Here is a 12575-nt window from a genome sequence, read left to right as displayed (position 1 = left end):
CCTAGAAGAATTAAAGAACAAACAAACAGAGATGACCAATACAATAACTGAAATGAAAACTACACTAGAAGGAATCAATAGTAGAATAACTGAGGCAGAAGAACGGATAAGTGACGTGGAAGACAGAATGGTGGAATTCACTGCTGCGGAACAGACTAAAGATAAAAGAATGAAAAGAAATGAAGACAGCCTAAGAGACCTCTGGGACAACATTAAACGCAACAACATTCGCATTATAGGGGTCCCAGAAGGAGAAGAGAGAGAGAAAGGACCAGAGAAAATAGTTGAAGAGATTATAGTCGAAAACTTCCCTAACGTGGGAAAGGAAATAGCCACCCAAGTCCAGGAAGCGCAGAGAGTCCCATACAGGATAAACCCAAGGAGAAGCACGCCGAGACACATAGTAATCAAATTGGCAAAAATTAAAGACAAAGAAAAATTATTGAAAGCAGCAAGGGAAAAACGACAAATAACATACAAGGGAACTACCATGAGGTTAACAGCTGATTTCTCAGCAGAAACTCTACAAGCCAGGAGTGGCATGATATACTTCAAGTGATGAAAGGGAAGAACCTACAACCAAGATTACTCTACCCGGCAAGGATCTCATTTAGATTTGATGGAGAAATCAAAAGCTTTACAGACAAGCAAAAGCTAAGAGAATTCAGCACCACCAAACCAGCTCTACAACAAATGTTAAAGGAACTTCTCTAAGTGGGAAACACAAGAGAAGAAAAGGACCTACAAAAACAAACCCAAAACAATTAAGAAAATGGTCATAGGAACATACATATCGATAATTACCTTAAACGTGAATGGATTAAATGCTCCAGCCAAAAGACACAGGCTTGCTGAATGGATACAAAAACAAGACCCATATATATGCTGTCTATAAGAGACCCACTTTAGACCTAGGGACACATACAGACTGAAAGTGAGGGGATGGAAAAAGATATTCCATGCAAATGGAAATGAAAAGAAAGCTGGAGTAGCTATACTCATATCAGATAAAATAGACTTTAAAATAAAGAATGTTACAAGAGACAAGGAAGGACACTACATAATGATCAAGGGATCAATCCAAGAAGAAGATATAACAATTATAAATATATATGCACCCAACATAGGAGCACCTCATTACATAAGGCAACTGCTAACAGCTATAAAAGAGGAAATTGACAGTAACACAATAATAGTGGGGGACTTTAACACCTCACTTACACCAATGGACAGATCATCCAAAATGAAAATAAATAAGGAAACAGAAGCTTTAAATGACACAATAGACCAGATAGATTTCATTGATATTTATAGGACATTCCATCCAAAAACAGCAGATTACACGTTCTTCTCAAGTGCGCACGGAACATTCTCCAGGATAGATCACATCTTGGGTCTCAAATCAAGCCTCAGTAAATTTAAGAAAATTGAAATCATATCAAGCATCTTTTCTGACCACAACGCTATGAGATTAGAAATGAATTACAGGGGAAAAAACGTAAAAAACACAAACACATGGAGGCTAAACAATACGTTACTAAATAACCAAGAGATTACTGAAGAAATCAAAGAGGAAATCAAAAAATACCTAGAGACAAATGACAATGAAAACATGACAACCCAAAACCTATGGGATGCTGCAAAAGCAGTTCTAAGAGGGAAGTTTATAGCTATACAAGCCTACCTAAAGAAACAAGAAAAATCTCAAGTAAACAATCTAACCTTACACCTAAAGAAACTAGAGAAAGAAGAACAAACAAAACCCAAAGTTAGCAGAAGGAAAGAAATCATAAAGATCAGAGCAGAAATAAATGAAATAGAAACAAAGAAAACAATAGCAAAGATCAATAAAACCAAAAGCTGGTTCTTTGAGAAGATAAACAAAATTGATAAGCCATTAGCCAGACTCATCAAGAAAAAGAGGGAGAGGACTCAAATCAATAAAATCAGAAATGAAAAAGGAGAAGTTACAACAGACACCGCAGAAATACAAAGCATCCTAAGAGGCTACTACAAGCAACTTTATGCCAATAAAATGGGCAAGCTGGAAGAAATGGACAAATTCTTAGAAAGGTATAACCTTCCAAGACTGAACCAGGAAGAAGCAGAAAATATGAACAGACCAATCACAAGTAATGAAATTGAAACTGTGATTAAAAATCTTCCAACAAACAAAAGCCCAGGACCAGATGGCTTCACAGGTGAATTCTATCAAACATTTAGAGAAGAGCTAACACCCATCCTTCTCAAACTCTTCCAAAAAATTGCAGAGGAAGGAACACTCCCAAACTCATTCTACGAGGCCACCATCACCCTGATACCAAAACCAGACAAAGACACTACAAAAAAAGAAAATTACAGACCAATATCACTGATGAATATAGATGCAAAAATCCTCAACAAAATACTAGCAAACAGAATCCAACAACACATTAAAAGGATCATACACCACGATCAAGTGGGATTTATCCCAGGGATGCAAGGATTCTTCAATATACGCAAATCAATCAATGTGATACACCATATTAACAAATTGAAGAATAAAAACCATATGATCATCTCAATAGATGCAGAAAAAGCTTTTGACAAAATTCAACACCAATTTATGATAAAAACTCTCCAGAAAGTGGGCATAGAGGGAACCTACCTCAACATAATAAAGGCCATATATGACAAACCCACAGCAAACATCATTCTTAACGGTGAAAAACTGAAAGCATTTCCTCTAAGATCAGGAACAAGACAAGGATGTCCACTCTCACCACTATTATTCAACATAGTTCTGGAAGTCTTAGCCACGGCAATCAGAGAAGAAAAAGAAATAAAAGGAATACAAATTGGAAAAGAAGAAGTAAAACTGTCACTGTTTGCAGATGACATGATACTATACATAGAGAATCCTAAAACTGCCACCAGAAAACTGCTAGAGCTAATTAATGAATATGGTAAAGTTGCAGGATACAAAATTAATGCACAGAAATCTCTTGCATTCCTATACACTAATGATGAAAAATCTGAAAGAGAAATTATGGAAACACTCCCATTTACCATTGCAACAAAAAGAATAAAATACCTAGGAATAAACCTACCTAGGGAGACAAAAGACCTGTATGCAGAAAACTATAAGACACTGATGAAAGAAATTAAAGATGATACCAACAGATGGAGAGATATACCATGTTCTTGGATTGGAAGAATCAATATTGTGAAAATGACTATACTACCCAAAGCAATCTACAGATTCAATGCAATCCCTATCAAATTACCAATGGCATTTTTTACAGAGCTAGAACAAATCATCTTAAAATTTGTATGGAGACACAAAAGACCCCGAATAGCCAAAGCAGTCTTGAGGGAAAAAAACGGAGCTGGAGGAATCAGACTCCCTGACTTCAGACTATACTACAAAGCTACAGTAATCAAGACAATATGGTACTGGCACAAAAACAGAAACATAGATCAATGGAACAGGATAGAAAGCCCAGAGATAAACCCACGCACCTATGGTCAACTAATCTATGACAAAGGAGGCAAAGATATACAATGGAGAAAAGACAGTCTCTTCAATAAGTGGTGCTGGGAAAACTGGACAGCTACATGTAAAAGAATGAAATTAGAATACTCCCTAACACCATACACAAAAATAAACTCAAAATGGATTAGAGACCTAAATGTAAGACTGGACACTATAAAACTCTTAGAGGAAAAAATAGGAAGAACACTCTTTGACATAAATCACAGCAAGATCTTTTTTGATCCACCTCCTAGAGTAATGGAAATAAAAACAAAAATAAACAAATGGGACCTAATGAAACTTCAAAGCTTTTGCACAGCAAAGGAAACCATAAACAAGACGAAAAGACAACCCTCAGAATGGGAGAAAATATTTGCAAACGAATCAACGGACAAAGGATTAATCTCCAAAATATATAAACAGCTCATTCAGCTCAATATTAAAGAAACAAACACCCCAATCCAAAAATGGGCAGAAGACCTAAATAGACATTTCTCCAAAGAAGACATACAGACGGCCACGAAGCACATGAAAAGATGCTCAACATCACTAGTTATTAGAGAAATGCAAATCAAAACTACAATGAGGTATCACCTCACACCAGTTAGAATGGGCATCATCAGAAAATCTACAAACAACAAATGCCGGAGAGGGTGTGGAGAAAAGGGAACCCTCTTGCACTGTTGGTGGGAATGTAAATTGATACAGCCACTATGGAGAACAATATGGAGGTTCCTTAAAAAACTAAAAATAGAATTACCATATGATCCAGCAATCCCACTACTGGGCATATACCCAGAGAAAACCGTAATTCAAAAAGACACATGCACCCGAATGTTCATTGCAGCACTATTTACAATAGCCAGGTCCTGGAAGCAACCTAAATGCCCATCGACAGACGAATGGATAAAGAATTTGTGGTACATATATACAATGGAATATTACTCAGCCATAAAAAGGAACGAAATTGAGTCATTTGTTGAGACGTGGATGGATCTAGAGACTGTCATACAGAGTGAAGTAAGTCAGAAAGAGAAAAACAAATATCGTATATTAACGCATGTATGTGGAACCTAGAAAAATGGTACAGATGAGCCGGTTTGCAGGGCAGAAGTTGAGACACAGATGTAGAGAACAGACATATGGACACCAAGGGGGGAAAACCGCGGTGGGGTGGGGATGGTGGTGTGCTGAATTGGGCGATTGGGATTGACATGTATACACTGATGTGTATAAAATTGATGACCAATAAGAACCTGCAGTATAAACAAACAAACAAAACAACTAATACTAAACTTTCATTGGGTTATTTGTATGGAAATATGTTAATATAAATATTTCAGACATTACATGAAATTTATAAAAAAAAAAAAAAAGAGGCAGGGGATATGGGAATATAAGTGTACGTATGGCTGATTCACTTTGTTGTGCAGCGGAAACAGAACATTGTGAGCAATTATATTCCAATGAAGGTATTAATTAATTAAATGAGAATAAAATCATATTCATAATCATTATCATCAAGAAAATAATTTAGAAAACAAAAAATGAATTGGTAGACTGAAACAAAATCATAACCATCACATCAAACTAATTGCTAATGGCCTAAACACCATCTACTGATAGAGATTAACAGAATGGGTTTTTTAAAAAACTTAATTTTATGCTTCCCACAATAGAACTTAAAATATTATAGGTTAAAACTAAATTGACAGAAAATGATGTACAATTCAAATAGTAATAATAAGGCTAGAGTCTTTATATTAACATCAAATAAAATTAATCTCAAAACAAAATACATCTCCAGAAATAATAATGCTGAAGATGTCAAAGGTATCTTAACTGAACAAATGTTTGAAATACATGAAGCACCTATCTGGTGGCAAGCCAGCATGTGTGCACTCCTTAAGAAGGAGTCTAGGCTTCTCCAGCCTTTCTATCTGTCCCAGAGGTTCTTCAACCAGCCAAGGGTGTTGGTCTCCTACATAGGACCCGGGAACTGACACACCGGGTCTGTGGCTCTCGACCCACCCACTCCCCAGGGAGGGTGCCCACCGATACAATCTCCCTTTTTCTCTGAATCCCCTCACAGGAGCACAAGTCCTGACCCAATTGCTTTTCTTTCCATTTTTCCCAATTATGTGTATATCTATCTTACAGCCTTGGTTGTACAGGAGTCCTAATGCCAGCATAAGGACAATATGGCATAGTCCTTATGCCATCCTAGTATGTGTGAACTGGTTTCAATATAGTTTTTTTTTAAATTGGAATATGGTTGATTTAAAACGTGTGTTGGTTTCTGCTGTGCAACAAAATGAGTCAGTTATATGTATACATATATCCACTCTTTTTTAGATTCTGTTCCCATGTAGGTCATTACAGAGTATTTAGTAGAGTTCCCTGTGTTATGGGTAGATCTTTATTAGTTATCTATTTTATGTATTGGGGTTTCAATATAGTTTTGATTTGCATTTCTCTAATGAGTGATGAAGTTGTGCTTCTTTTCATGTGTTTCTTACAATTTTTATATCTTCTTTGTAAACGTATCTATTCAAATCCTTTGGTAATTTTCCCACTTTATCAAGGTATAATCAGCAAATAAAATTGTATATATGTTAAAAAAAAAAAACAAAAAAACTACAAGCAACCACCCTATCAACATTTTAATCCCTTCTGCTGTGTTTTAATTTTAACTACTTTACTTAGCACTAACCATCTTCTAACATATTATAATTTACTAATTTGTTATGATCATTGTTTATTGCCTATATCTTCTCCATCGCTAAAAACATAAGCTTCATGAAAGTGGAGATCTTTGTTTTGTTTACTGATTGATATGTTTCAAGCACCAAGAACATTTCCTGGCAAACGGTAGATGCTCAGTAATATTGTTGAATAAATGAATCCTTGAACTCTTCACCTCTACCTTCTGCCTTGATCCTATACAAGAGTCTGGAACTTTGATATGATGAGTGGAGGTGCCCTAGTAATTACTGAAGTTGAAATTACTATCAATCTAAGTTTTCTTACACCTGCATATAGACTAAAATTCATATATACAACGTAAGTTTTATAATATATTTCAAATCTGTATACTTTTATCTATCTCCACTTCCATTGGCTTATGCATATCATCATCTTTCTCCCAGATTTACAACAATAACACGCCATTTTTCTCCCTGCCTTTCCTCTTGGCTTCTTTCTAGTAGATGGAGTACCTTAAGAATGCAGCCCCTTGCTTCCTTTGCAGTTTCTCCTTCATCAGCATCTCCCAATTCCTCCCACACCCCCTGACCTTCACATTGTTTTCAATGACCCTTCTTTCTGCCCACAGCACATTGAAAAGTTTCATTAACCTATTTATCTTTGTAAACTTAGTTATTTTCTGAAATATAAACACAATAATTTCAATTGTGATTAGTTCGACTAAAAAATAATTCTAGTTTCTTTTCTCCACTAATAAAGTGAACTTTCAAACTGCGAGGAGTTCTTTTTTCAGCTAAATTCACTTCTTAAAATCGATAAACTAAACAAAAATATATCCTACAAAACAAGCTTATAAAGGATTACACCCTCTAGACTTAGACATATAGTCTATGCATGTTTCCTATCTTATTGTGTTAGCATTAAATAATGCTAAACAAACAGCAAAAATTTAATGTAAGTTCAAGTAAATATTTTCAAAAAATAAAAAAATAGTATATTAAATCAAAAATGTAATTCTTCTTATCTTAACCTAATCCTGCATAGATTGGGGCATAGTTACTCGCATGTACCAAATTTTAGAAGATAGAATCCTATCTACTTGCTTATAATTAGCAACAGACGCTAAGGTCTCATGGAAAAAACAACAATGTATTTTTCCCTTTAGCTTAGGGGATCCCATAGTCTGACAGTGTCACACTAACAAAGTTTGTGTAGGAAAAAAAAGGTCTGTTGCTTAGTCACAAAGCCCTAGAGCAGAAAGCATGTGTGCATATGGTTAAAAAGATTATCCAGTGATCTTTCCTGAGAGAAGCAGAGCGTATCTCCAATACCTGACCTTATCTGCTTCACATCTGTCCTTTACCAATGAAATCCCCTGGTAAATAATGGGCATTTACAAGCGTTTAAGAATATTTAGTCATCTGAATGGATGACACATTCTCACTTCTGACAATGTGAATAACTGTATGAAAGGTAATATTGAAAGGTTATAGTTAATACTTTGCACTTAAGTATAGGTTCCCACAAGTTATTACTATTGGTGAGGTGAAGTAAATTTGCTTACCCTCTAAAAATAGAGTAGATTCTTGTTCTAACCCTGTTATTAGATGGCAAAGCTTTTCTCATTACTGGCTTTCTAAATGAAAGAGGCAAATGATATGCCAGTTTATACATAATGACACAATACCATCCTATGCATAACAGATACTTATTGAATACCTACTCCCTGCCAGGCATTGTGTTAAGTAACAAAGAAAAGGATATAAAAAAGTAGAGTACTTGCTCTCAAGGGACTCATAGTCTGTTTAGGAGAGTGTTGAAGAGGATGATTGGAAACAAATAAGCCAAAATTTATAGTGTAGTATGAAAAATACTACCATATAATATGACATAATATAGTACAACCATATAATATAATCTGGGGAATGCAGAGGAGGGTATATAAGTCATTTATGGGGAGAGTAGAGCAGGATATCAAGTTCATTATCCTAACTGAGTCTTCAAGAATAATAGCAACTGGGCAGGTGTTGGAAGGAAAATGGGTATGAAAAAAGCAATAATGTAAAGTAATTTCAAGCTGAGGGAATAGCAATTAAAATGGCATAGTGGCCCAAGATACTTTCAGAAAATTGTAATTACATAGCTGTATAGCGACAACATGGAGGGTAATCTATATTTGGAAACCACCTGGAAATGGAGAATTTTTTACTGCATTATTCTTTTATAATAAAGATAAAAAATATTTTAATATTACTGAACTGAAGCACACCTAAGTAATATTTTGACAGCTGTTATATCTGGAATATTTGAGTCCTTGATATAAAATCACATTGTCTACTGAGTAGACTTGAAACTGACAATAATCTTGTTTTTGAGACCAATTTTTACCACCATGTAATTTTTGTCTTTCTGTACCAATTTTTCTCAGCTAAAAGATGTGAAAAATATCTACACTTCTCAACTTTTAGAGACATTATAAAGAAAAAAAGATGGACCAGATGAAAGTATTTCATTATTTTCTTTCAGAACAAAGAAATTATTCCTTTGTATAATTTACAACACCTTATATATCAAGCACTGGGCAAAAGTGAGTTTGTGTCAGTATCTATCAGCAGGAGATTCTGATCTAAAATGGACTACAGGGGTGTAAAGGGACAGAAAACAAAATGTAAATTAATTTACGTTTTGATAAAATAATAATAATTAATAAAAATAAATGCAAGCACAGTGGTAGGTAACTTTACTATTAAGGTGACTAAAGACAGAAGCATGGAAGCTGAGTATCAGCATGAATAAGGCCTTTTGGAAAAAGACATATTCCAGGATCTCTTTGAATAGCAGAAAGATCTATTCTAAACTCAACTTTAAAAGGGAACAACTGAGGAATAAATAAATATAAACAGTATGAAGGTACACATTTAGTGTATTTTTAATATTTTAAATGTATTTTTAAATTGCACTACTAATGCACACATATATAATTGTACAAGGTTCAAACAGAACAGAAATATACAGAGCAAATCCTGAAATATCCATACATTTACCCTTCATTCCCTTCTTCCCCTGAGACATGACAGCTGTCAAACCCTTGATGTATCTTTTTTTTTTAATTTCAGTATATTACACATAAATGTCTGGCTCAATGAATTATTATGAAGTGAATTCTTGTGTTACTGCCACCAAGGTCAAAAAACAGGATCTGCCAGCCTCCAGAATGGCCCCAGTCTCAACTAATCCTTGCCAAAGATTACGTTATCTCAAGAGGATTCACTATTCTTACTTCTAATATTAGTGTTCATTTTACCTGTTTTTAAATGTAATAATAAGAATCAAAATGCTTTGTTTATGTGTGTCTACCGTATTTCTGCTCAATGTTATATTTGTGAAATTCATTAGGTTTCAGGGAGTTGCTGTGGTACTTTCATTTTCATCTCTGTACAGTATTATAGGTCAAGAACATACCGTAATTCTTTTATCCATTCTCCTATTGATGGCTCTTTGGATTCTTTCTTGTTGGAACTGTTTTCACTCATGTTGCTACAGACATTCTTGTATACCTGCACACATGTCTATCAAGTATATACCTAAGAGCAGAACTCATTAGTGCGCAGGGTATGCTTATGCTAAGCTTTAGCTGATGATGCCAAATAGGTTTTCAAAGTGGTTATACTAATTTACATTTTGGTGCTTGCTTCAGCAGCACATATACTAAAAATGGAACAATACAGAGAAGATTAGCATGGCCCCTGTGCAAGGATGACACGCACATTTGTGAAGTGTTCCGTATTTTTACAAGATTATAGCCGAAAACTTCCTTAACCTGAGAAAAGAAACACTCAAGTCCAGGAAGCATAGAGTCCCATACAAGACAAACCCAAGGAGGAACATGCCAATACACATATTAATCAAACTGACAAAAATTAAAGACAAAGAAAACATATTAAAAGCAGCAAGGGAGCAAGAGGGAAGAGATATGGGGACATATGTATATGTATAACTGATTCACTTTGTTATAAAGCAGAAACTAACACACCATTGTAAAGCAATTATACTCCAATAAAGATGTTTAAAAAAATAAAAAATAAATAAAAGCAGCAAGGGAAAAGCAACAAATAACATACAAGGGAATGCCCATAAGGTTATCAGCTGATTTTTCAGCAGAAACTCTGCAGGCCAGAAGGGAGTGGCATGATATATTTCAAGTGATGAAAGGGAAAAACCTACAACCGAGAATACTCTACCCAACAAGGCTCGCATTCAGATTTGAAGGAGAAAATCAAAAGCTTTACAGACAAGAAAAAGCTAACAGACTTCAGCACCACCAAACCAGCTTTACAACAAATCCTAAAGGAATTTCTCTAGGTGGAAAAGAAAAGGCCACAACTAGAATCAGGAAAATTATGAATGGGAAAGCTCATCAGTAAAGGCAAACATAAAGTAAAGGTAGGAAATCATCCACACATAAATATTATATCAAAACCAGAACTCATGAGGAGAGTACAAATGTAGGATATTGGAAATGCATTAGAAATTAAGAGACCAGGAACTTAAAACAATCTTGTACATATATAGACTGCTATCTCAAAACCTCATGGGAAACACAAGCCAAAAATCTACAATAATTTACATTCTGATCAGCAGTATATGAGAGTTTACACTCATATACTGTGGCTCATATCCTGCTATAATACACTAGTATTAGCAGCCTTTTAAAATTTTAGCCATTCTGGTGGGTATAGAGTGGTACCAGCAGGACAGGAGTGTTCCTCCAAACACTGTTTTGAAAATAATGGTCTAGGAAACAAGAAAATGAGGCTTGTGTCTGTGAATTTGTCCATGAAGTTTGTAGATATTATGAAAAAGCATTATTTGGCTATGATGCTTATGATATCAAATTAGAGCCAAGTAAAGTTATAGTTCCACCCACAATGTTTCCAAAGATCTCAAGGAACTAGAGGCTGAAGGAATAGAGACCAACTCAAAGGTCCTAACTGGAGGTTATAGCTCTATTCTACTCTGAATTTTTGTGATTTATGCACAGTTAATATGCACATATAATATGTTTACAAAGCATGGTCAGATACCATTGAGGTTCCAGAAGTCCTATATTTGTATCTAGTATCTATTTCACCTAAACCTCAAGATCCACTTCCTGAAGACCTGAAGTTCATCTGTCATTCCATCTGCAGAAGGAAAGCCCAAAAGCCACAATGAAGCTTAGAATTATAGAAAATGATATCACCCTTCTGGTCACTTTTCCTTTCTCTTTTTTGTATTTAAAATGATAAACCCTGCCCACATAAAAGAATTTCTTTAGAAACAAAAGGTAAAGGTTTCTTCGTGGATATTCATTTATTTTCTCTTTGCTATGAGGTATATTGCCACAATAATTATCATTTGTTTTCCTCACTTTGTTCAAATCAGTCATTAAAATGTGGTCCAGATTGGTTCAGCATTCAAAAATCAATTAATGCAAAATGTATTCCAATATATATTAGGTGCAGACAAATACTGTTTGATTCCACTTATATGGAGTACCCAGAATAGTCAAATTCATGGAGTCAGAAAGTACATCGGTAGATGCCAGGGGCCGGGGGGTGGGGGGTGGGGGGGAGGGCGAATGGGGAGTTAATGTTTAAAGGGGACAGAGTTTCAGTTTAGGAAAGTGAAATATTCGGGAGATGGATGATGGTGAGAGTTGCACAACAATGCGAATGGACTTAGTGCCAATGAACTGTACGGTTAAATATGGTTAAAATAGTATGTTTTATATTATGTGACTTTTACCACGATAAAAAAGCATTTTAAAAAAAACAGTTAATGCAATCCATCACATCAACAGGCTAACAAAAAGGAATTAATCATCCCATTTATGTTGGATACTTAAATTAGGTTTCTTTTGTGGATGTTCCTTTGTTTCCATCTTACAACGTGGACTAATAGCATTTTCAGCCTCCACAAAAATGTTATCCTGGGATAGGATATTCTTACCCAACTAGGCAGATTCATGGATGTTTTCTGGATGTCATGTCTTTTCTTCCTTGACCTTCCTTCCTTCCTTCCTTCCTCTTTTCCCTCCCTCTTTTTTTTTCTTTCTTGGCTGGAGTGTATGTTCAAATAACTTACTAAAAACGGATATAGAGGGGTTAAAATTTCAGAGTTTAGATAATCAGAAATACCTTTTTTTTGCTTCTCATACAAGATTTATTTGATTTTCCAGCTTGGCTGGGAATAAAACTATATCCCTACATGTTTTGATGGCCTTTCTTCCTTGCTTCTTACCAACAGTTATTGTTAATAAGTCTGATGGTGATCTGATTCTTGTTTGTTCTTTTTATCTTTGATGTTTTGAAAT

The 12575-nt window shown here is 35.1% G+C and overlaps 1 non-coding gene across 1 annotated transcript; it reads left to right on the top strand.

Moving 5' to 3' along the window:
- The first annotated feature begins 9904 nt into the window (after positions 1-9904).
- Positions 9905-10011, top strand: LOC133078870 (U6 spliceosomal RNA). Its single transcript, XR_009697959.1, has one exon. It is a non-coding gene; the product is annotated as a U6 spliceosomal RNA (small nuclear RNA).
- Positions 10012-12575: the final 2564 nt, after the last annotated feature.

Source organism: Eubalaena glacialis, chromosome 1 (assembly GCF_028564815.1).
Source record: "Eubalaena glacialis isolate mEubGla1 chromosome 1, mEubGla1.1.hap2.+ XY, whole genome shotgun sequence".
Taxonomy (NCBI): Eukaryota; Metazoa; Chordata; class Mammalia; order Artiodactyla; family Balaenidae; genus Eubalaena; species Eubalaena glacialis.
The sequence above is the reverse complement of the archived record's forward strand: the minus strand, read 5'-3'. Positions and strand labels throughout refer to the sequence as shown.